The 25,034-nt window shown below is 44.8% G+C and overlaps 1 protein-coding gene across 1 annotated transcript in view; it reads left to right on the plus strand.

Moving 5' to 3' along the window:
- The first annotated feature begins 23,349 nt into the window (after positions 1-23,349).
- Positions 23,350-25,034, plus strand: part of LOC137631010 (uncharacterized oxidoreductase YjmC-like) — a 101,488-nt gene continuing 99,803 nt past the window's right edge. Inside the window, exon 1 of the mRNA XM_068362555.1 lies at positions 23,350-23,522. The gene's annotated coding sequence lies outside the window, so the exon portion shown is untranslated. The remainder of the gene's footprint in view (positions 23,523-25,034) is intronic.

Here is a 25,034-nt window from a genome sequence, read left to right on the forward strand (position 1 = left end):
ATCACCAGCAATCTACTTGTTAGCCACATGCTTAAACAGATAACTCCTGCGTTTTCTTCACTCAAAGATGCATTTCAATGCTCATTGGATAACCTATGCCTTTCCTACCCATGTATCCAATTTGCCGACTGATCAAGCAAGTCTAATATAAAGATGGCCCTGGTGGCTTCCAGCTTGTTGCAAGCCGAATGATATTCTAAATTGATAATACTCTACTTGTCACAATCCCAAGATACCTACCACTATGATTCAACCTTTTCTATTAGCCACACCATAAGTATTATCACTTAGTGGATTCCCTTATACTTTACGGGTGGAGACTACAGTTTCCAGCATCTGCAAGCACAAGGCTTTTCATGAGGCACTGCACAGATGTCTGGCTATCTGCAAAAGCCCTCTACAGCTGTCTACCAGGGGAAATGGGCCATCTTATGTAATTGATGTCATACAAGAGGTTCTTCTGGGTCAAAGGCACTCTTCAGTTGCTTGTAGACTTCCTTGTCCTTCTTTGCCAAGCGAAGCATCTCTCTCTGTCTCAGCAGTTTAAGCCATCTCCTCCATTCTCTTCCATGTAGAGAAAAGGTGGACAATTGTATGCCAAACCCATGGCTCATCTCGAGTTACATTGCCCAGGTACCATATAGTGTCTAACGTCCTCACACTTGAGCTGTTAGGAGGTTGCCGGAATCATCACCTTTCTTCCTGTATCCTGGATCAGGCACAGTGAGATTTCTGAGGATGTTAAGCTAGCCAGAATTTGGTTCATAAAGACTATCCACCAATAGTACTGTAGTCCCTCCTATTTAAAGGATGAATGTTTTTGTGCCTGAAATTCATTAAAAAAAAAAATTCTAGCTAAGCAAATCTTATACAGTATACAGTAGTCTTAAAGCTTTGAATTACATTTCCTGCCTCAAGTAACACTATCAATTCCAAACCAAAGGACAGAAGTGGCATTTCCCCCATACCACCTATTGGTAGTTATCTTGCTCGTTAACAATTTTTGGCTGTTTTAGCTTGTGATGTAGTCTTGCTCCAATTTTAAGGATTCACATTTTCATATATAGGTAAAATACAAATTAGTTTTAAAAATTTGTGATATTCAGGGCTGCAGTACTACTGAAAGATCATAATAGAAATGAGGAATTGTTGGTGATGTGGTGTCCAAAGACGAAAAACGCTGGTAGTCAAAAAATACTTTAAATATGTAATTGACATTGATGAAAAGCTAACCGAGAGGAGTACGGAAGGGGTAATTTAATATCTAGCCCCATCAATAGAAGAGCTGACAGTAAAAGTTTAAGATTAACCTTGATTACATCATTCCAGTTCCATGATCTGTCTTAAGTCATACCATATGGTTTTAATAGGAATATACTGTAGCCTATAAGTATCAAAGAAAAAAATGATGCTATTGGAAATTATTCCTTTATACCTGCATCATTTCCATTGCAAGCAGGAACAATAATACAGTAATTCAAGTGGCAACTGGGTACATAACTGAAAATGGTATTTTGTTAAGAAAATGAATGGTAGGAAACAGTTATTTGTAATAATACTAATGTATAAATTGTCCAGACATTTAATACTAGTTTGGATCATTTGTACTTGCAATCAAATTCATGTGAAGCTTCTTGGCGTTGGTTGGCACATTGTCAACCATTCATACTGACTGCAGTGGCTTCACGACCAAGTATTTTGCCAGTTTCCACTGTAAGAAGAAATTTTATCAAATTTAAAAACAGACCAATTATTGTACATGTTCTGGACACCCCAGGGTAAACTTTTGTAAAAACATACAATCTTTCTGTACACATACACATAGGGGTAAAAGTTGCAATTAAAAATAATTTCCTGTAGAATTTTAGAGCATTTTGAGAATATATAAGTGAACCCTCGCTACTTCGCGGTTCGACCATCGCGGATTCACCACTTCGCGGATTTTTTCCATAACCCATATATATACAGTAACATATATATATATATATATATATATATATATATATATATATATATATATGCATGTATTTATGTATATATGTATGTATGTATATATGTAGGTATGTATATGTGTGTATATATATATATATATATATATATATATATATATATATATATATATATATATATATATATATATATATATATATATGCATGTATTTATGTATATATGTATGTATGTATATATGTAGGTATATATATATATATATATATATATATATATATATATATATATATATACAGTATATATATATATATATATATATATATATATATATATATATATATATATATATATATATATATATATATATATATATATACAGTATATATATATAATATATATATATATATATATATATATATACAGTATATATATATATAATATATATATATATATATATATATATATATATATATATATATATATATCTAAAGTAGGAAGATGTGATGTAGTTCTAAGGGAATAGTATGGGAAATATGTCTGGGTAATAAGCAAAGCTCTACCTCCAGTTTGTTTCTTCATTATGATCAGAGATAAATGTAAACAAAACATTGGTTGCCATTTTTTAACGTGCTTTTTAGCGTGTTTAGGAAACGCATGATATAAAATTGCCTTTAATATTTGTGCCTGTTTTAGTTTAGGGTACTGTAGTACATGCATTAAGTGTTCTGTACATTAAAGGGTAGTTTGTTAACAGTACTACGTACAAGGGAAGGTTTTAAAAGTCTGAATATACATGTTGAATAAATAGGTAAATATGGTGTCACTACTTCGCGGATTTTCACCTATCGCGGCCGCGTCTGGAACCTATCTACCGCGATAAACGAGGGTTCACTGTACCAGAAAAACGAGCATTTTAAAGAACATACCAGAAAAAAAAAACAATACAGTACTGTATAGACTAGTTTAGGCTTAAAATTGAAAAATCTAAATATTTTAAAAGTAATTGAATTCTTCCAGACTTGTATAAGAACCTTTTAATAGGATTATAATTCAGTAAAAATAGAACTTGGCTATTAAAATTTATAAAAATGCTTAGGTGTTCCTGTCGGATGTCGGTCAAGCCCCTACCACAAGACAGTACAGAGACCAGCCAATTCACCCTCAACCTCAGGAATTGCAGGGCAATTGAGGCGGAAAGTGTAACTTATAGTTAGGAAAAATACAAATTACTTTTGAATATTTTTTATTTGTTCCTGCACAATTAAAAACCTTTGTCCTTTAATAGGCAGGAGTCCATTCCTAAAACCTAAGTGACTGCTATAAATCCAGGGATGTCTAGGCACTTAAGACTGTTGCACTTAAGACTGTTAAAGGTTATATTATTACTATTATTACTTGCTAAGCTGCAACCCTATCCAGCATCTCTCTGAGAGGATTTTCATGACAGGCTCCAAATAAATGTCCGGTCACATATGTCAGTTCTTTGCCTCGGCATACCATGCAAAATGGAATGTCTTTTGGGGTTGGTGTGGTGGAAGGAATATCTCTTCCCTCAATGACTCTAATCCTGTAATAGCAGAGTTTCTGATTTATCTTCGGGAGTAAAAACACCTTTTGGTCTTATTGGTGAAAAGCTCAGCCTTAAATCTAGCCTTTAGATTGAATGGAGTGGACCTTTCCTCTTCATTGGAACTTTCCTTACTCATACGGAGATATGAGATCTCTTGGCCCAGTCAGAGATAAGACCTCCTCCTTGGATCATGGTTCGCATTTTGAGGTCCTTGAATGGACCTTCCTACGAACCATTACGCCACTCAATAGACTGTAATGTCACTTTGAAGATGCCGTTCCTACTCACTTTAGTGTCGGCTAAAAGAGTTGGTGAACTACATGGTCTCTCCTACATCACCTATTCAAGAGGATTGGGGGAAGTGACTCGGCTTCGTCCCCGAGTTTATTGCCCAGACTCCAAATCCGAGGGTACTGGACCCTAGATTTGGGCCCTTTCAGATTAAGTCTACGTTTCGTAACCAATGATCCATATCAATTGTACTATGCCCAGTAAGGAGTTTAAGGTACTGTACTACCTTAAACATACAGCAGCAATCGGGCCGTGACTAACATCGTTATTTGTTAGTTTGGGTAGAACTAAGAGGATCACAAAAAAATCCATTTTAGCTTGAATACGCAAGGTCATTGATAGGGCTATCAATCCTGAACATCCTCTGGCTCAAAGAACTAGAACTCATGATGTCAGGGGTATCAGTATATCCCTGGCATTCAAACGCAACTGCTGATGCAAATTTTACAAGCAGCTGTTTGGAAATGTCAAACTACGTTTACAGCACACTGTCTACAAGACGTGACCCACAGGAAACTCGATACCTTTTCTATCTTTCCTGTGGCGGCCGCTCAACAAGTGGTTTAAAGTACCTTGGGCTCCTTATTGGACAGGTAGCAGGTGGTTGAAGGCATTGGTTACTCTGGTTAAGTCTGGGAAGAATGAAACTATGTCTGGCCTTTAACTTTCTTCATCTTCCCCTCTCTCTGGGTACAGAGCCATGAGTCTCTCTGCAAGCTGGCTTCAACTACCGCAGGTAATAACCATTTCCCTTGTGTAGCCTAGTATAATTTATATTAATATACTCGTGCACGTCCCCAACGTCTCTCGCGAGGTAAACATTGGGAAAAGTCTATTTTTCGTGTAAGTTTTGTTTAGAACATTCTTACCTAGACGTTCATATGCTATATCTCATATCCATTTTGCTCAGGCCACTATCATTCCTTTTTGTATTGATAAACGAGGTGGCAAGTTTTTCCTCGATTACAGTCTAATACTGTACTAGGCAAACCCAGGTCAATGACTATGCCAGTAGTCAGACTTATCCACCCACCTAAGGGTGAGTCATCCATATATAAATAACAGAAGGTTTGTTAATTTGGTGAATAAATGATAAATTTGTAGATAATTTGTATTTTTCCCAAACTAATACAAACCTTAAGAGTTATTTTACAAATTGTCCTGTCATCACCTGTCCCCCAATAAGTCCTGCCTGCAAAGAAAAAGTGACTAGTTCATCACTCCATAAGTATATATACAGGTGGCTGGTACCACTAGCCACCCCCTACCCAGGCTTTGGGTAGGTTTGGCACCTCACACCAAAAAGTCTAATTGGCTACATTCCAGCTTTGCCGAAAGATATATCCATATATAAATAACTCCAGGTTTGTATTAGTTAGGGAAAAATACAAATTACTTACGAATTCACCATGCGCTCGCGTCATTACTGTTGCCAAGAATGACGTGAGTGGATAAGGACACCTAGTTGTCTTTTGTCCACGTAAGTTTTTCTACTCCTAGATGGTTCTCTAAGAGATTTATATGTTGGTACCTTTCTGATTCGGACCAAAGGAGGGATATGGATTGGTGTGGCATATGGCCCCAATTCTTTTGATGCATCCGAAAAGAAAATCAGTTTCAAGGTGTGGAGGGGGCGACAAGAAGTTTGGCCTCTTTGCGAAGGTTCTCGTCTGCCCACCACCATCTCATGGGATCAGCTGTCGGTGAACTTCGAACTGATGATTGGGAATTGGCAAACTAGCAATCGAGGATCGGCGATCAGAGCTGAAGGGACGTGCTCAGAGATCGGAGGTCAGGGATCGGGGATCAGGTTGAAGATCAGCAATCAATGATCGTTGATCAGAGATCGGCGATCTGGGATCAGTGATCGGAAATCAATGGTTGGCAATCGGCAAAAGTCGGCAACCGGGTGATGAGTCTCATCCCTGCGATTGATGATCAGATGAAGCGCTGTCCACCTGGAGACCATCTGCAACATCAGTAGGAAGGAGGTTACCCAGTGGGCAGGAAACCTTCCTAAGGGGAAAAACAAAGGTCTGTAAATTAGGAGACGATGTCACAGGATGGCGAGAAGGCTTGTCATCATCAGGAAGCAGTCTGGAGGGCAAAAGAAGAACCTCTTAAATGACCAGGGCAAAATTAGCAATAGGCGAAAAATCCCTCTCAGTCCCACGTTGAAGGAGAAGCGCTTCCTTCGAAGGGAAAGAAGAAATCCCCAAGGATGGCCAAGCCTGCAAAATGTCTGAAAAAAAAGACAGGCATCTTAACGGCAAAGGAAAAGTAGTTTCTCCTGAGGAAGCAACAACACCCACAAGTCCATAAGATTACCAAGGAGTTAAAATGACTGCTCTTCTACTCGGTCATTTCCCAGAGGAAGACTGTCAAGGAAGAGCTTCTGAATGATGTGTAGGAGACCGCAAAGAAGAAGAGGAAACTCGCGATTGCTTCGCCTCCAATTAGACTTGAGTGAGAGCGGCCACGCCTACCCTCTTCCTACATCGCCCAAACTTCTTCCACTGGCAGGCAGAACACTCCCTACACTTGTCACAACTCCATCGACAACATAAGCCCGCAAGGGCGACCCTCACAACCAGGGCATGTTTGCATGGAATCGTTTATGGAGAAGCACAATTACACTGAAAAAGAGAAAGTCAGTGTAAAATGAGCGTGAACAACAATGTTGGTCAATGTCTATGGCAACCTTGAGGAGTAGGAGAGAGAGAGAGAGAGGAGACCACCACACTCTAGAAGCCAAAGAGAAAAAGTGACTAATTTATCACTCTAAGTATTATACAGGTGGCTCGTACCACTAGCCAGCCCCTACCCAGAGCCACTCTGCACCAAAAAGTCTAATTGGCTACCTTCCAGCTTTGCCAAAAGATATATCCATATATAAATAACAGAAGGTTCGTTAGTTTGGTGAACAACTTTTTTACTGTTGATAAACAAGTATTTAGTGTAAGCAAATCTTGACAATAAAATCCGATCGAGAAACCTAAGGCTTTAATAATTTTGAGACATACCAAGCATAACAGTAAATGGTCAAATAACTAAATACAGGACACAACATACTATACAGTACTGGAAAATTGATTACTGTTCATTGATATGTACAATTATCTACTTTACAATCATTCAACAGAAGCCTAAAAGGAGTGTGAAGTATATTCATCTTAACTTAGCTCATCCATAGGCCTACTTATCCTACCCCTAAATTTTTAAACTTTACCTTCTGGCAAGCTTAAAAAAAGGTCCACGAAACAAGAAAATCTTTAAAAAGTACCATGAATATACCCAGATAAGCATACAGTGACCAAATCTAAATCTTTTTCACTACCTTTCATGAAGTACAGTATTTTCACACAGCAAAAATCACAGACTCACCTGGCATCTGCATTAGGCACATGCTCGTGCAGGAGATTTTCCAGAGCATTGCGAACGATATCAGCACTCATGATTAAGAAAAACGAGATTTTTCAATAAAGATTCCATTATTAGGTTACTCTAAAATCAGAATAAAGCTTGAAAGGAAACCCCACAGTAGAGGAATTGACTCCAATCTTAAAAACTGTTATCCAAAAAAGTATTCTATATACTTTCTACCATCAAGTGATATAAGTACGTACTTTGCTATAATTCAATGGAAAGTAAATTTTCAAAGACAACTCTTAAAACCAAAGTACAATGAAACCAAATTCTGAATCCTTAATGAAAGTTTCAATATTATAAAAAATACATCAATACAAAACATAAGAAAAAATACTAATTACTACATAAATAAAAATGGTTTTTACTATTAAAATAAAATTTTAAATTAATTTGTATTTTACCTAACTATACAAACATGAGTGTCAGTATTAAGTTATTAACTGCCCCCCCCCCCCCCCCCAGCCAGCCAGTAAGGCAAGTTACCAATTCAACTACCCAGGTTGAGGTGGGAAGTGAAATTTAAAGCACCAAGGGTTGGACATTAGCTGGATAGATTTTACAACTGGGCAAGTACCCATTCCACGACACCAATCGCAGAAGATGGCCCACTTTTCCTGCTAGACGGGTGTGCAGAGGATCTACAAAGATATCAAGACATTTTTGTGCTCTGCTTTGCGAAAAGCCTTTCACTCAGAGAAGATGGTGGATAGACTTCGCCCCTGAAGAGATGGATATCACAGAGTTGTGGTGTTTCTACATATGGAGCTGACAAAGCAGGTAGTTCTCTTAGTACCTCAATAAGGAGCATATTTAGGTCTGGGCACCATTTGGATTGCGGCCATTTGGGAGCCACCAAGGTTACTCTTGAGGTTTGTGGCAGTTAGTAACTTGGATATTATTGTACTGAATTACAGGGTAATGTAACCTAGGGAAAAAACTACTTTTTTTTCTATAGAAAAAGGTCCTGTAAGGACAGTGAGACAAGCGTCACCAAGATCAACTGATACTTTATTCGAATGTGCACGGGAGTATATTACAAGGTGCGGACGGAAAGGTAGGATGACGCTGGCGCCAAATCAGATTGAAGTGCCCGCCAAAAATATATGTGTTTTCTTACACTTACAAATATATGAATTATGGGTCAACAGAAACATGTTATGAAATGATACATATATCAAAATGAAGCTCTGGTAGAGCGGAATATATATACATGGGAAACCACAGTGTGGCGAAAAGAGAATTCAAATAAATGAGTAGTTTGTCGATTTTCTGGACGACGAAGGGATCGGTGTCCTTACAAGTACTCCCCCCCCAAGACATCGGGCGGCGTAGAGGGCTGATGATCAATCTTCGTATCTTTTCGGGCGTCGGAGGGTTCCTCTTGTTTTTTAACGGAGGGGCGCGCTGGCGGTCGGTGTAAGTATCTTTTCCTCTTGTCGTCGTTTGATGATTTTTCTTTCGTTGGGCGGCTTGTTTTGAGGCGGAACTCTGGATCTGCCAGGTCCGGCGGAGGCGGTGTCGCTTCCTTCGAGAAACGCTGGTTTCACGCGGTCTATTGAGACCCAGTCCTTTTGGCCATGGACGTCGAGAAGGAAGGCTTTCGTTGTCTTTTTAATTACCCGGTAGGGACCTCGATAAGGTCTAGTCAGTGGTTGTCGATGAGCGTCGACACGGACGAAAACGTACCTGCAGTCATCCAGGCTTTTTGGCTTGAAGTGCTTGGTTCTGTCCTGGTAAGTTTTGAGACACGGCCTGAACTTCCTGGCGATGTCCCTTAGGTGATCTAGCTGCGTGTCGTCGGTTGATGAGGGAAAGAATTCGGCAGGAACTGCGAGCGCTTCCCCGTAAACCTTTTCGGCGGGCGAAGGGTCGCCGTCTGCGCGAGGGGCAGTGCGAAGGCCGAGGAGTACCCAAGGAAGTCGTGATTTCCAGTCCCCGTCGGTGCAGCTCGCCATCAGGGACGCCTTGAGGGCGCGGTGAGTTCTTTCGACCATGCCGTTTGCCGCGGGGTTGTATGCCGTGGTGCTGTGGAGCGTCGTCCCCATCAGGTTCGCCAAAGCGAGCCATATTTCTGAGAGGTAAGCGGGGCCTCTGTCAGTCGTGATGTCGTCAGGAACGCCAAACCTGCTCACCCAGCTTGACAGGAGGGCTTCGGCGCATGCTTGAGTCGTAGCTTCGGTCATCGGCGATGCCTCCAACCACCTCGTGAAGCGATCGATGATCGTAAGTAGGTAGCGAGCAGATCCAGAAGGGGGCAATGGTCCCACGACGTCGATGTGTATATGGCCGAAACGTCTTTTTGGCTGGGGAAAATCGCCTACCCCCGATTCGGTGTGACGGCTGACCTTGCTTGGCTGGCAGTTGATGCATGACTTCGCCCATTCCCGGGCGTCCTTTTTTATCCCTGGCCAGACAAACTTTTCAGACAGAAGGCGAGCGGTGGTGCGTCCTGAGGGGTGTGAAAGTCCATGGATGATATCGAATATTTTCCTTCTGCAGGAGGCTGGTACCCAGGGACGTGGGCGGCCCGTGCTGGTGTCGCAAAGAATAGTTACTCCTACTGGTTCGAGGGGAATCGCACTTATCTTGAGCGCGGATGGCCCCGTCAGGTGATCCTGTGCTTCTCGGTCGGTGCGTTGTTCGGTTGCGAGATTGGCGTAGTCGATTCCAAGGTGGATCGCGTCAATTTCAATCCTTGAAAGGGCGTCCGCGACTGGGTTTTTCTTTCCTGGGACGTAACGTATGGTGCACCCGAATTCGGCGATTGATGCGAGATGACGTTGTTGTCGGGAGGACCATGCGTCCGTCGATTTCGTGAAGGCGTGTACGAGGGGTTGATGGTCCGTCGCGATTGTGAAGGGGGTACCCTCCAAGATGTGCCTGAAGTGGCGGACGGCGAGGTAGACGGCGAGGAGTTCCCTATCGAAGGTGCTGTATCTTGTTTCGGCGGGTTTCAATTTCTTGCTGAAGAATGCCAGCGGTCGAGGAGAACCATCGACGAGTTGCTCAAGCACAGCCCCACAGGCAACGTTGCTGGCGTCGGTCATTAGTCGCAGGGGCGCGTTGTCGTTGAAATGAGCCAGGGTGGTGGCATTCGCAAGGGCATCCTTCGTCCGAGCGAATGCCTGTTGCTGGGGCAAACCCCACTCGAGTTTTTTTGCTTTTCCTTTCAGGACGTCGTCGAGGGGTGACAGGGTTTGTGCGATGTTGGGGATGAAGCGCCTGTAGTAATTGACCATTCCCAGGAACTCCTGAAGTTGGCGGATGGTCGTAGGCATTGGGAACTTCCTGATGGCGTCGACCTTGGTTGTCATGGGTTTTACCCCGCGCGAGGATACGCGGTGACCAAGGAAATCCACTCCCTCCGCACCGAACGTGCATTTGTCGAAGCGTACGACTAGGCCGTTCTCCTGTAGGCGTTTGAGGACGATGCGGACGTGCCCCCGGTGTTCCTCCTTGGTTTTCGAGAATATCAGGATGTCGTCGACGTAGCAGACGCAGGAAGGTAGGTCACCCAGAATGCTATCCATTAGTCGTTGGAAGGTCGCCCCGGCGTTGCGTAGACCAAAGGTTGAGTATGCGAAGGTGTAGGATCCGAACGGCGTTACAATGGCAGTTTTCGGGATGTCTTCCGGGAATACGGGGACCTGGAAATAAGACTTGAGGAGGTCCATCTTGGTAAAATACTTTGCGCCGTGCAACGCGTTCGTTAGGTCCTGCATGTTGGGCAGCGGGTAATGATCGGGCGTTGTGATGAGGTTGAGGCGCCTGTATTCGCCGCAAGGTCTCCAGGACCCGTCCGGCTTTTTAACCATGTGCAGGGGTGATGCCCAGGGGCTCGATGCTTTCTTACAGATACCCATGCGTTCCATGTCCTCGAAGGCGCGTTTGGCATCCTTCAGTTTCTGGGGCGGGAGGCGGCGGAATTTGGCGTGAGTGGGAGGTCCTGTCGTTGTGATGTGGTGGTAGATACCATGCTTGGACAGGGAACCTGGCGAATGTCGGAGCTCGGGCTTGAAAACCTCGGGAAATTCTCGTAGGAGGTCGGCGTAGGGGTGCATCGTTACGGCGGATACGGACATTGTTGCAGGGCCGTGTTCTAGGGCGCGGGACTGGCAGGTTCCCGTGTCGATGAGACGTCTGTTAGCGACATCGACGAGGAGTCCATGGTGGGCAAGGAAATCCGCACCGAGGAGGGGGCGATTGACGTCGGCGATAGCGAAGGGCCAAGAATACGAACGGCCCATGATAGATATCTTGAGGGTCTTGATCCCATAGCATCGTATGGGAGATCCGTTGGCGGCGATGAGTGAGGGAGCGTTTTTGTCGGGACCACGGTCTAGGTCGGACTTCGAAGGAGGGAACGTTGATTGCATTGCGCCGGTGTCCACCATGAGTCTACGGTTGGAAATGGTATCGAGAATATAGAAACCATTCTTGTTTTGGTTAACTGCGGCTGCGATGGTGGCAGGTGGATGCTTCTGGCGTCATCTTCTAGGGAAACTGCATGATGCTCTACATTTCTTGGCGTCACTGTTGGTGGTAGAAGCACCATGCTGGGTTAGGCCTAGGGTTCGGTCGCGTCGGTTGCGGTGGTTTCTTTCTTGATAGAATGTTGATCTCGTCGTCCTCAAGGGCCATTGCCGAGGAGTCTATGGAAGAGCAGCTGCTGAAGGAGGAGAACGGAGGCGGTGTTGACGATGATGCTCCGAGGCGAGATGCTTTGGAGGCCTCGTGGAGCTTCTGAGCCTTCGACAGGAGTTCGTTCATCGGGAGCGTGTCGGCGTCTGTCAATTGGGCCCGTACGTCCTGTGGTAGGCGTCGAAGAAAGATTTCGCGAGATAAGCTAATCTCACGTCGTCGGCCGTTGCTGTCTGTTTCGGGGAGCATAAGCAGGCCGGTTAGCTCGTCCCACGCCTCGACAGGAGAGGTGTCACCCATGGGCTTGCCGGCGAGGTCCAGTACTTTCTGTGCCCTTGCTGATATGGAGAGGGAGTAGATACCGATGAGTTTCGTTCTCAGGTCGTCGTATGAAACTTGGCCGGCCTGGGCGTCGAGCCATGGGGAAATCTTGTCGAATACCTCTTCAGGTATGGAGGTGAGAACGATGTCAGCCTTGGCGCAGGAGTCGCTGAGTCTAGCGACGCGGAAGAGTACGTCCGCTCTCAGGAACCAGGAAGCGGTGTTGTGTTGAGAAAAGGGCGGCAGTTTGACTTTGGGCGTGGAGGTGAGGCCGTTGGGTGCGATGGGCGTGTTGCTTCCTGCATCGTGGCCAGACGACGAGTCGGCGAAGAGGTGAGAAGTTGATATGTCGGTTAAGCTCATCCTACTGCCTTACGTTCACCGAAGTGTGGGAGAACCAAAGGCAGGCTCGTGCCTAAGGTAACGGAGTATGTAGAAGGTAGCACGGCCGTAATAAGTCCGTTAATGGCAAAGCCAAAACCGCTGATGCTACTTTCAACTCCGGGGTCACCAGTTGTAAGGACAGTGAGACAAGCGTCACCAAGATCAACTGATACTTTATTCGAATGTGCACGGGAGTATATTACAAGGTGCGGACGGAAAGGTAGGATGACGCTGGTGCCAAATCAGATTGAAGTGCCCGCCAAAAATATATGTGTTTTCTTACACTCACAAATGTATGAATTATGGGTCAACAGAAACATGTTATGAAATACATATATCAAAATGAAGCTCTGGTAGAGCAGAATATATATACATGGGAAACCACAGTGTGGTGAAAAGAGAATTCAAATAAATGAGTAGTTTGTCGATTTTCTGGACGACGAAGGGATCGGTGTCCTTACAGTCCGTTCTCTTCGAAAATGACACTCGTTCCTATCGCAAATGAATAGTTTCAGAAATATATATATATATATATATATATATATATCCACCGATAATGGGGGACCCCCAGTGGGAACTCGGGGTTTTGGTTGAGGGAAACATACAGGGGAAACGGTATATTATACCCTGTAATACAGTAAAACTCTACCGTAACTAGTTGACAATCCTTTGAATCGCACAAGACGGCTAAACTGCATATACTGCCAAATTATGCAAAGCTATTATTTTCCTCTATTACTTTATCATAATTCTAAACAATTTGCCACACAGGGAACAAATTAAGGTTATAAAAAATAAAGAATTATAAAGAAAACTAGCCTGATTTCTTTAAAAAAGTTCTGGAACTGACATCGTCAACATAGTCAACCCCTGGAATACTCAGAAATTCAGATGACAGCGTACATTTGATATATATTCAAAATGTGTACTAAATTTAAACTGGGTAATTACTTAAAAGTGTCTATAAAATATACATTTCACAAATAGTGACACTTTTGAGTAATTACTCGCATTTTTAATTTACTATATAATGTACGCTGGCATCACAGACTTTTGTTTAGTTATAGTTGACTGTTGATATGTTGCTACATCGAAATGAATGACCCGATTCATGTTCTGCTCGTCTTCGAAGTTTCTATTCACACAGTTTAATGTGCACATATAAAGTTTACTTTGACAGCAGGTTACCAGTCTTATACAACAGGGGAACCATACTCTCTACAGGACCTCCAGTCATTTTATCTGGTTCGTTCAAAGTATTCAACATTTCATATCATGTATAGGTCATTTACTGTTAATTTACCACCGTCAAAGGACTCACAGCATAAGTAAGTCTTCAGTTACCTCATGAAAGCCTTAATATCTTCAATCATTCGGAGGTCTCATGGGACGGTGGGAGCTAATTGTAGTCTCTGGGCTGCATAGTTAAAAGCTCTATAAAACGGATTTTGAGCGAAGCGAAAAATCTATTTTTGGGTGAGATAGCCATGGCGTCCTGATGGAAGGTTCCTTTTTGGTAGCTTCCTTGGGTATAAAACTACTAAGATATTCCCAGAGAATTTAACCACAGGTTATCACAGAATTCTAACTTCTGGAGCGAGTATCCCAAAGGTTTCCCTTTAAGACATCGTATATCAACAGGGGACGCATGTCTGAACGCGCCACATAGCTATCTTCACCCCGAACAGAGTTAATGCTTCGGTGTGTAAGGGTTGAGAATAGCTGGGAGCCGCTCCACAGCCAATCTCACTCGTGGCTACTACTGATACTCGAGACGTAAACAAACGGGCGCCATTGCTCAAATGACGTCACGCCCGTCTTCATCCTGAAGCCAGTTGCTTGCCCATCACCATGATACAGTAGAACAGGGTGGGATCTAAAACTGGACGAAGTAGCAGGGAGGGTCCATCAGGACGCCATGGCTATCTCACCCAAAATTAGATTTTTCGCTTCGCTCAAAATCCGTTTTTTGGGCTCAAGCCATGGCGTCCTGATGGAAGAATACCAGAGAATCAATGTATCGTGGTAGATTTTCCCCTAATAGTAAGTGCCAAGGCATTGACAAAACAGCATAGTAATCTTTGATAAAGGACCATAGGGAAGAAGCATCCTGCCCCCTTGGCAGTGAAGTTCCCATGGGCCATGCCGACGTCAAAGTGGTATTGAAGGGCTATTCATCCTGATAGAAGAACTTGAAGAACTTGGAGATGAAGCCGAATGTTTGGTATTTGTATAGGAACATTCTGAAAATTAGACCAGTGGTGGTTGGGCACTGTGTATTGAGAGTGATGGTTCATCTCCCGGGTATTAAAAGTAAGTATTCGTGTTGGAACCTTACATAATCAGAGTGAATATAAATTAAGAGTTAGCATCTTAATTTCTTCATAACCATAAGGAAAAGGGGGGATAATAAAACTATGACAGGCATGTATTTCATAGTAAGTAGGAGCTGATTGAGACGCACAGGTAATAAAATAGAAATTTTATTTCACAAATGCAGAAATTAAATAATTTACAGCAATAAGTAAAGTTCATTTACAGTAATTATAATGTACATAGTAATAAAGACTTGCTCTAGAATCTGAAAAGGAATTTCAAATTTATTAGTAGGCACTCGTTCTCGAGGAACGCAAGTCTTTGATTAAAAAACACATCATGCTCAGGGCATGCGGCACTTGTGTGACAACTATGACATTTCACCTGGGATAAGAACAGTTATAAAAGCACTAAGTGTTTTCGACATCACTATGAATCGCTCGAGGGTCAACATAGGCACCCGAAGAGTTAGAGTCCCAAGTAACTCACTGTTCTACGCAGAGTTAGGTGCAGGTTTCATAACACTACCTGCGGCTACCACAAAATGTTTGACTTCGTGCACTTGTTTCGCATAATGTTTAAAGAAAACTCGCGAGGACTTCCAACCCGTGAAGTTTTTAAGGCTTTCAAAGTCCATACTCTGAAAGAAATTCAGAGATGATGCCACTTTTCTAGGATCATGACCAGCGGGTGTACTGTTAGGATCCGCTCTGCGAATGAAGTAGGTGATTTTCGCTCTTAATTGTTTCAGTGACAGGTCGCTGCCCGATGTTTCTCCTTTGAAGAGTTGGCCTCCACCAAAATTTGAAGTTCTGCGAAGATAGACCTTGAGGCTCTCTACTGGACATAGAGAGGCATCCTCCTTCAGGGGGCATATTCTCCAAGGGCCCCATCTTTTGGTGGGTAATTCATTTTTGGCGAGAAACGTCGGATCAGGGGAGAGGGTAACTTCTCCTGTATCGGTAAACAGGATGTGTCCATCCTCTCTTGATAATGCCACTATTTCGCTGACTCGAGCTCCTGAAGCGAGAGCAAAGAGAAATATAACTTTCTGAGTCAGATCCTTGAGAGGGCATGAATCATTGTCCAAGTCGGAGGCGAAATGGAGCACCTTGTCTAGTGACCAGGAGATCGGTTTCGGTGGGGGTGCTGGGCGTAGGCGAGCACATGCTTTCGGTAGTTTGTTGAAGATGTCGCTGGACAGATCAATTTGGAAAGCATATAGAATTGGTCTGGTCAAGGCCGATTTGCAGGTTGATATCGTATTGGCTGCTAATCCCTGTCCATGAAGGTGAATAAAGAAGGACATGCAGAAATCAATCGTGATTTCTTTAGGATTTTTTGTCTTGACGAAGGAGACCCATTTCCTCCAGGATGATTCATATTGCCGTCTTGTGGATTCGGTCTTGTATTCCTCTAGGAAGTCCAGACTTTTCTTCGAGATCCCAAACCTCTTCTTTGCGGCTAGGGAGAGAAAATCATGAGATGAAGGTCCTTGATTTTCGATGATGAAGCGAAGACAGTCGACTTCTGTACTTGTTGAGAGAGAACTGGGCCCGGGAGAGGGATCAGCTTGGGCTGCAGCTCCAGGACCAGGGGGTACCAGTTGCTCCGAGGCCACTTGGGAGCCACTAGGGCCGCTGTCCCTTTGAAGGTTCTCAGTTTGGAGAGGACTTTCAACAGAAGGTTGGTGGGGGGGAACAGGTAGATCTTGGACCATCTGTTCCAATCCAGTGACATGGCATCCACTGCTTCTGCTTTGGGGTCCTCGTACGGGGCCACGTACCGAGGAAGTTGATTGTTGTCGCTCGTTGCAAAGAGATCTATCTGAAGTTCTGGAACTTGGTGAGAGATGAAGGAGAACGATCTTGCGTCTAGAGACCATTCCGACTCTATCGGGTTTGTCCGAGATAGAGCATCCGCTGTCACGTTGCGGAATCCTTGTAGGTGAACTGCAGACAGGTGCCACTTCTTCTTCTCTGCCAGACGGAAGATTGGGAGAAGCACCTGATTTATCTGGGGCGATCTTGAGCCTTGGCGATTGAGACAACGAACTACCACCGAGTTGTCTAGGGTTAGACGGATGTGGATCGAGGGAGGCGGGGATAACTTCTTTAGGGTTAGAAGGACCGCCATGGCCTCCAAGATGTTTATGTGGAACGTCTTGAACAGGGGAGACCAGGTGCCTTGAGCCTGTTTTTGGTGGGAGTGACCTCCCCAACCCTCCAGCGAAGCGTCCGTGTGGATGTTGAGTGATGGAGGAGGGTGTTGGAGAGGAATGGACCTTTTCAGGGCCTTTGCTTCTGACCACGGCTTTAGGAGAAGTCGCAGTCTGTTTGGAAGCCGTCTCTTGAGGTCTCTTCGAGCGATGGATGCCGAACGTCTCCAGACTCCCGCGGCATCCTTTAGCTGTGCGCGAAGCACTGGGTTTGTCACTGAGGCGAACTGTAGAGAGCCTAGAACTCGTTCCTGCTGGCGTCTTGAAATGCGTTTGGATTTCAGCAGTCGCTTGACAGACCCTGCTATTTCCTTCCTTTTCTTCTGGGGGATGGAAAGGCGGTGTGACTGAAGGTTCCAGTGGATTCCCAACCACTGGAACTTCTGAGCTGGAGAGAGGCGAGATTTTTTCTCGTTGATCTTGAATCCCAGGTGTTCTAGGTACTGGGTGACTTTGTTGCAAGATTTTACACAATCTTCGGGCGATGGAGCCCAGACTAGCCAGTCGTCGAGGTAGGCCATCACCTGGACGTTTCGTAGGTGGAGCTGTTGTACTACGGCATCCGCCAGTTTTGTGAAGATCCGAGGGGCCACGTTGAGGCCGAAGGGCATGGCCCGGAAGGCGTAGCTTTTCCTTTGGAGTCGAAATCCTAGGTAGGAGGAAGCGTGGTGGTTCATTGGAACGTGCCAGTAGGCATCCGCCAGGTCTATGGAGACCGTGTAAGAACCTCGAGGCAGAAGGGTCCTTATCTGTTGAAGAGTCAGCATCTTGAACTTGTCGTTCGCTATGAACTTGTTGAGGGGGGATAAGTCCAGAATGACTCTGAGTTTGTCTGAGTCTTTCTTGGGGACACAAAACAGTCTCCCTTGGAACCTGGTGGACTTTACCTTCCTTATCACCTTCTTGTTCAAGAGATCTAGGACATATTCTTCCAGAAGAGGGGTTGATTGTTGGAAGAATTGCTGGAAGATTGGGGGTGGTTGAGTCCAACTCCAGCCTAGACCCTTCTTGACGATGCTGTGTGCCCAGGGATCGAAGGTCCAACGATCCTGGAATTGGCGGAGTCTTCCTCCCACCGGAAGCACTTCATTGCTTCTGGTGTCCCGAGGGCTTGCTGCCTCGGCCGCTAGCTCCCTTTCCTCCTCTGCCTCTGGAGGGACGGCGAGAAGCGTCTTTGCTTGCACCTCTGTATGAGCCTCTACCTTTGGGACGAAAGGTAGTTGACTGTTGCTCGAAAGCAGGGGTGAAGACCGGTGACTGTGACAACACCGGTTGGGGGACCAATTGAAAGGTCTGTTGTGGTTGGGCAACCACTTGGGAGGTAGCGGGTCCCGGAAACTGACGTCTTTGTTGACGTTGCTGGGGTTTCTGTTTTTGGGATTTCCTCTTAGGTTGAGGTCCGTCGTCCTGAGAGGGTTTCCTTTTCCTGGACATGCCCCACTTGTGGAGAAGGTTCCTATTCTCCGTGGCGGCTCTGTCGGTGATTTCCTTCACGAGGTCAGAAGGAAAGAGGTGTTTACCCCAGATGTTGGAGGAAATCAGCCTCCGGGGTTCGTGTTTCACGGTGGCACCTGCAAACACGAATTCACGACAGGCTCTCCGAGCCTTTATGAAGTGGTACAAGTCCTTCATCACGGTCATCAGGTGGGATTTGGAGAGTACCATGTAGTGGTCTGGTACTCTGGTGTCACAGGCCATAATTTCAAGTTGGACTTGATGAGATAAGGATGCTGCGAGCCTCTCCTTCGTATCTTGTTCCCGACGAAGGAGGTGATCGTTGAGCTTAGGGAGGTCTTCATTAAACTGACGTCCGGCGACGTCAGGATCTAGCTTTCCCACGACGAAAGTATGCTGGACATCCTTCCAGTGTCGAGCGTCAGGGGGAGTTACTATGGAGAAGGGTCTGCACTCCTCCAGTGCAGGGCAGGCTTTCCCTTCTTCCGCAGCTTTAAGGCACGCAGCTAAGGCCTTTTCCAGGAATGGAAGAATCGCACTTTCAGGTGCGACATAAGTAGGGTGCTTCTTGCTCAGGGCCGGAAGCTTAGAGCAGGTAAAGCCCCTACTCATGAATGTAGTGGCTAGCATAGCCTGGGCCTTTGCGAGATCGAACACTATCTCTTCCTTCGGTTCGGTCTCTTCCTTCGAGGCAGGTTCAGAACGCAGACGGACGTAACAGTCCGGGTAGGCCTCAAAGTTTGGGAAGAACTCCACGTCTTCCAAGGGGACCGTGCCGATCTTATCGCTGACGAAGATCCTGCCGGTCGCGATAACCATATGCTCAGCATACCTCCACGGGTTGGCATGTGAGCAAGCGGGGAGATCCTTAACCGAAATCCTCTTCGGTTCTCTGGATCCCATCATGGACCTGATGAACTCCTGATTCTCCTTCAACCTGTCGTCCATGACAGCTCTAATCAGTCGGATCATTTCTTGAGTGGAAGAAGAGGGATCCGGGGTCGAGGAGGTAGACGGAATAGACACTTCCGTCGGTGTAGGAGTAGGAGCGGGGATGGAAGGAGGAGCGACCTCTTGCTCCGACTCGGCGTATTCCACCTTGTCTTCGTCATCTTCGGCTCCTTGAGCCATAAGCGTCTTCTCCGTGTCTTCCGAGACATCCGACATCTGTTCGTCATCTTCGGAATCCAGGCGGCACTCATGCATGGACTGAGCCATGACAACATCAGGTTCCACTGTAAGTTGGACAATGGGAATCACGTCTTTGGGTACCACTGAATCAGGGGAGGCCTTAGGGAACAGAAGTGACCTCAATTCTTCGGTGGCCAGGTAAGGTCCGGTGGCATTTTTCTGGAAGCCACGCACCCACTTGCGTAGCTTTTCACGAGAAATGTCTCTGACCTCCGCTGAGGGAGGGTTATGGAAGGCTTCAACTAGGTGAGCCTGGCAGACCGTACAGTTCAGTGGATTCCAAAACTTCAGATCCCCTTTCTTGTCGGCACAAGGGGCGTGAGTCCTGCAAGCCGTATGCCCGTAAAACTGCGGGCGTTTCACAGCGCAGAAGGCGAAGTCACACTTCATCTGCTCCTCCTGTGGAAGAAAGAGAAAATGAGTATGGGGGAGTCATAAGAATGGCTCTTAAACTAAGTTAATATTAATTATTAATTTTAACTTAATGAAGGGTGTGATCATAAGATTGAAATAGTAAAGGAGAACATACTCCATGCATCTCGCCCGGCTGGTTACCGTAAGCTTTGTCCTTGGATAATCCGAGAGACCGAAGGCACCGGATAGTATTCCTTAGGGTTCCATAGGGCAATGGAATTCCGTGGAAAAACCAAGGGTAAGATTGGGACCGAGATCATTCGGTCCCAAACTAGAGGCTAGAGGGCCTCCTTTTAAGGTAACTGCTTCCGGCAACCAGCCGTGCTAAGATGCACGCAGCATGCTGGAATTTAGAAGAATGCAAAGAGACAGCATGATCCCTAACAGAACAGTACCAAGGTATTGATCTTAATAGTGGAAACAGCCCATCTGTTTGCGGTATAGGGCTATCAGTATCATATGATAGCTAGAAGAAGGGGGTGCAAGTATTCTTGACGCCTCCGGAGGTTTCCGGCAAGCCGCCGGCATGCCGGAGGTCGCTCCGACAGAGTTTCTGGCATTAAGACAGACAATATGTAAGTCAAGGGTATACCAGGGTGGCGGCCGCCGGTACAACGGCGGCACGCCGGCGGGGGAGCGACGGCTCCGGCAGTCGGAGGATGCCGGTTTGGTGACTGGGACAATGTTATAGCGGCACCGGGTTGCCGGCAATAGATGCCGGCACTCCGGCGGCCGACCGGCGAGCGGACGACAAGCTAGGAGGGAGGAGAGCCGCCGGTAGGAGCCGGCGGCAGTCGGCAGTCCCCCGGCACACAGGGGGCTGTCGGCAAGGGTAGGGAGAGTCACCAAGGTAGGAGGCGGGTATCGCCGACAGTGGAGGCGGCAAGAGACCAGCACCCGGATAGTGAGAGAGACAGGGGGGGGGGAGGGATGCAGGAAGTTCAGTCATGGACTCCAGACATCCCCCCCCCCGAGAGGGTGTACCCATGATAGAGACAGGCTCTATCATCCAGGAGCAGGGGTCACTGAGGACCGGGAGCTAGGTAGCCCAAGGGAGGGCTAGGGGACACCCAAAGAGGGGAGCCCCCCATATGCAGAACACATCTAGAGACTAACCCCATAGGACACTATGAAGGGTATATGTACCAGAGCGGACTGCACAGGGAAGCTCGGGTAGCCCTACTACTCCACCCTAAGGAGGAGTTGTAGGACAGGGGACAGATGGGTATAGACTAACCTAAGCATAGGCTAGGCTATACAAGAGATAGGTGGGGAGGGGAGTAGAGAGAAGTCTTCCAAGGAAGGGTTTCTGTACCAGAGTGGCCACTAGGGAAAGGGAGGACACTCCCTAACCTAAGATAAGGCAGACCGGCTGAAACGGTGCATGGGTACAGTTTCAGCAGGGAACAGAGAAACCTTCCTAACCTAACCTAGATCAGGGCTAATAGTCCTGAACTAGGAAAGGTAGAAGACATATCGCTATCGCAGGATAGTCATAGACTAATCCTAGCCATAGAGGTAGGGCTAGCCTAACCTCACTCTCGGACGCAACCCTAAGGGGGGTTCATTCCCATAGGGAGGACTGAGAGGCGATAAATACTCCATTAGACACTTGATCCCTTTACTCAGAAAGGGAATCAAGGCTAATTAGAGGGAATGCCAAGGCAGGGGATGAAGGAAGCATATAGGGGTCCTACAAGTAGGTTAGGTTAGAAAGAGACACTAACTAACCTATCCCCTATATGGTCCCTGAAGGCGAAAAAACATTGCATCACGGTCGAAAGTATTGTAAAATAATGCCACTATCTTCATAACTTAGCCTAGGATCACTAATAAAATCATGCATGAACACTTATGTACAGGCGCTCTGGCCTGGGGGCTATAGTAGCCGACTGGTATGAGGTCAATCGATGACCGATAAAAAGCGTCGAAACACGATATAAAAGTTCCTAGCTATGAAGACTAAATAAACTAATGTATTCGATTAGTAAATAAGGCCGGAAGCGTTGTTGTGGCTAACTAAATAAGGCATGCATAACAACAACGACGCCATAAAATGGCGGGTCCGGTAGAGGCACAGCTCTGCCACAAAACAGCAATTATCTCGGAAAGTAATATTTACTTTACGGCCAGAGCTTAACTAAACAATACTGGAACCTTGTACTCAACTTTCCAGAAGATGGTGAGGCTGAAGGTTGCGACATAACGTAGATGCAAATCGATAAATGAAGCACAGGGAAAATCCGTCTAAGTAGGGCAGCTACTAAACAAAGGATGAAGACGGGCGTGACGTCATTTGAGCAATGGCGCCCGTTTGTTTACGTCTCGAGTATCAGTAGTAGCCACGAGTGAGATTGGCTGTGGAGCGGCTCCCAGCTATTCTCAACCCTTACACACCGAAGCATTAACTCTGTTCGGGGTGAAGATAGCTATATGGCGCGTTCAGACATGCGTCCCCTGTTGATATACGATGTCTTAAAGGGAAACCTTTGGGATACTCGCTCCAGAAGTTAGAATTCTGTGATAACCTGTGGTTAAATTCTCTGGGAATATCTTAGTAGTTTTATACCCAAGGAAGCTACCAAAAAGGAACCTTCCATCAGGACGCCATGGCTTGAGCCCAAAAACTATATCTAGGGTCCAATAGTTTGAAACCATATGTAGGCCTAACTATTCTCGTGTCAACACGATTTGTTGGCTTCACAATATGTAGGAAGGAGACTTTATACTTTCTACTAAATATTTCCATTACTGCATAATCTTACCATTATCTCAAAAATCTTATAATTCAATACTTTCTTAAAATCAAAAGATGGAGAATTACTTTTTTCATTATGCTCCGTTTCATTCGTTTTTCTTTCCTTTACTATAACTTTTTTACTATCAGGAGGTAAACTGCAATTTTTCACGATAATTTGTCTGTACCTCAAAACACATTGAATTAGGAGTACAGTATTTTTTTCCCCCAAAACTCTCCGCAGGGAAGATAAAATTACTCCAAGACATCTTAGGAACTAGACCTCACCACTCCATGATCCTTACAAAGCTTTTGAAATTCGAGTGGTCTAAGACGTGAAATTCGAGTGGTCTGTAAACACGTGAGAGTATCGTTTCAGGGGAAATTACAGTTTAGGTTTTGGTGGTTTCTAATAAATTCTGTTTACGTATACTGATTTGCGGTGTGTTATGAATTTTATTATGATTGCTTGATTGATCATTAATCATGTTTTCCTGGAGAGGTTCAGTGATTCCTTGATAGTTGTATTAATCAAACTGTCTCGGTACTTTTAATCCTTGAAGATGAAATTTGTGACCGAAGATGTGCCACCAAGGAGGAAAAAAAGGTAAATATGTGATACTTTAATTACTAACGAAACTGAAATTCGCCGTAAGAAAGGGATGATTGGTGGCTATTTTTGATATTTTTCTCTATATGTTGAAAAGGGCCTGGGGCACAACACCTTGCGTAAATGTCGATTAAAATGTTCACGATGTTTTTCCCTCTAAATTCATTGTTTACATTTGATACTAGAGTATGAAGGGTACTTCCTGTGCATGCGTTGGTTCCCATTGGTTTGAGGAACTTTTATGTGCATTTACAATGACTTGTCTTTTTTTTTTTTTTTTTTTTTCTTTCTTTTTTTATTTTATTTTTTTTTTTTTTTACAACCAATCAGCATACAGATACTAATTTGTAGGTTCCCGAATGTACTTTTACAACGCTTATCCCCACCCACTTTCTCTTCAATTTAATCATAACGTCTACATGGCAAGGTTTCCCTGAAGGAGTGGGAGATATATTCCCTCTTTTTCAGAAATAAATTAAACTTGCTTCAGACATACAATGCCCTTCCTGCCAACAGCCATGTGTCTTTAGACTTAGTTAATCAGTGGGCTTGTAATCGATCAGTCAAGGTTGCTAAGAAGGCGTCGTGCATGCGGTTTTCCGTATACGCCTTTAAGGGCACTTTCTTGAACATGGCTCACGTTCAAGCGTGGGAATTACTGCTGTTCGTTAATCTTTTCCTTCAAATGTCTTATTTTGCTCGGCACTATCACATATAAAATTGTCTGGACAAAAAAAAAAAAAAGAAAAAAAAAAAGAACTTCGATCAACTGGTCTCATCGGAAGTCACGGAAAATTACTGTCAGAATTTACCGGCTATTGGTGGGCCCGGCATTATCAAAATGGACAAATCCAAGTTTGGGAGGTCGAAATATAACAAAAGTAGGCCTTTGTTTGGTTTGCAGGTGTTCGGTGGCATGGAATGGGAGAAAAAAAAAAGTTAGTGGTCCCTTTGGTGGACTAACCAAGAAATGCCGAGACCTTTGTGCCCTGGATTGAGCTTTTAAATTAATACCTCTCTATGCACCATCTATATTTCACGCTTCATAGTCCTCAGCCATGTAGGCCTTGGGCTACCAACACTTCCAGTGCCTTGTGGTCCAAATCTTCCAGTGCCTTGTGGTCCAACTCTTCCAGTGCCTTGTGGACTAACTCTTATAGTGCCTTATGATCCAACTCTTCTAGTGCCTTGTGGTCCAACTCTTCTAGTGCATTATAAATGTACAAGACTAATAAAACTGATACAGGAAATTCGATTTTTTTATGTCAAGTAAAGAAGAAAACAAGTCTTTGCTTACCTAGTTTTCATCAATAGTTTAATCCAGTTGCACGGTGTATAGTTGATTACAAAATTATCTCGAGTAGTTTTTGTTGTAAGAGAACCTTCTTCTTTTCGTCTGGTAGGACTACAGTAGTTGGGTGTACTTGTCATTTGATAGACTATTGTTATAATTTTTTTATCAATATTATTATTATCATTTATCGATTAGAAGTTCAAATAACCCGCTGT

Source organism: Palaemon carinicauda, chromosome 39, assembly GCF_036898095.1.
Source record: "Palaemon carinicauda isolate YSFRI2023 chromosome 39, ASM3689809v2, whole genome shotgun sequence".
Lineage (NCBI taxonomy): Eukaryota > Metazoa > Arthropoda > Malacostraca > Decapoda > Palaemonidae > Palaemon > Palaemon carinicauda.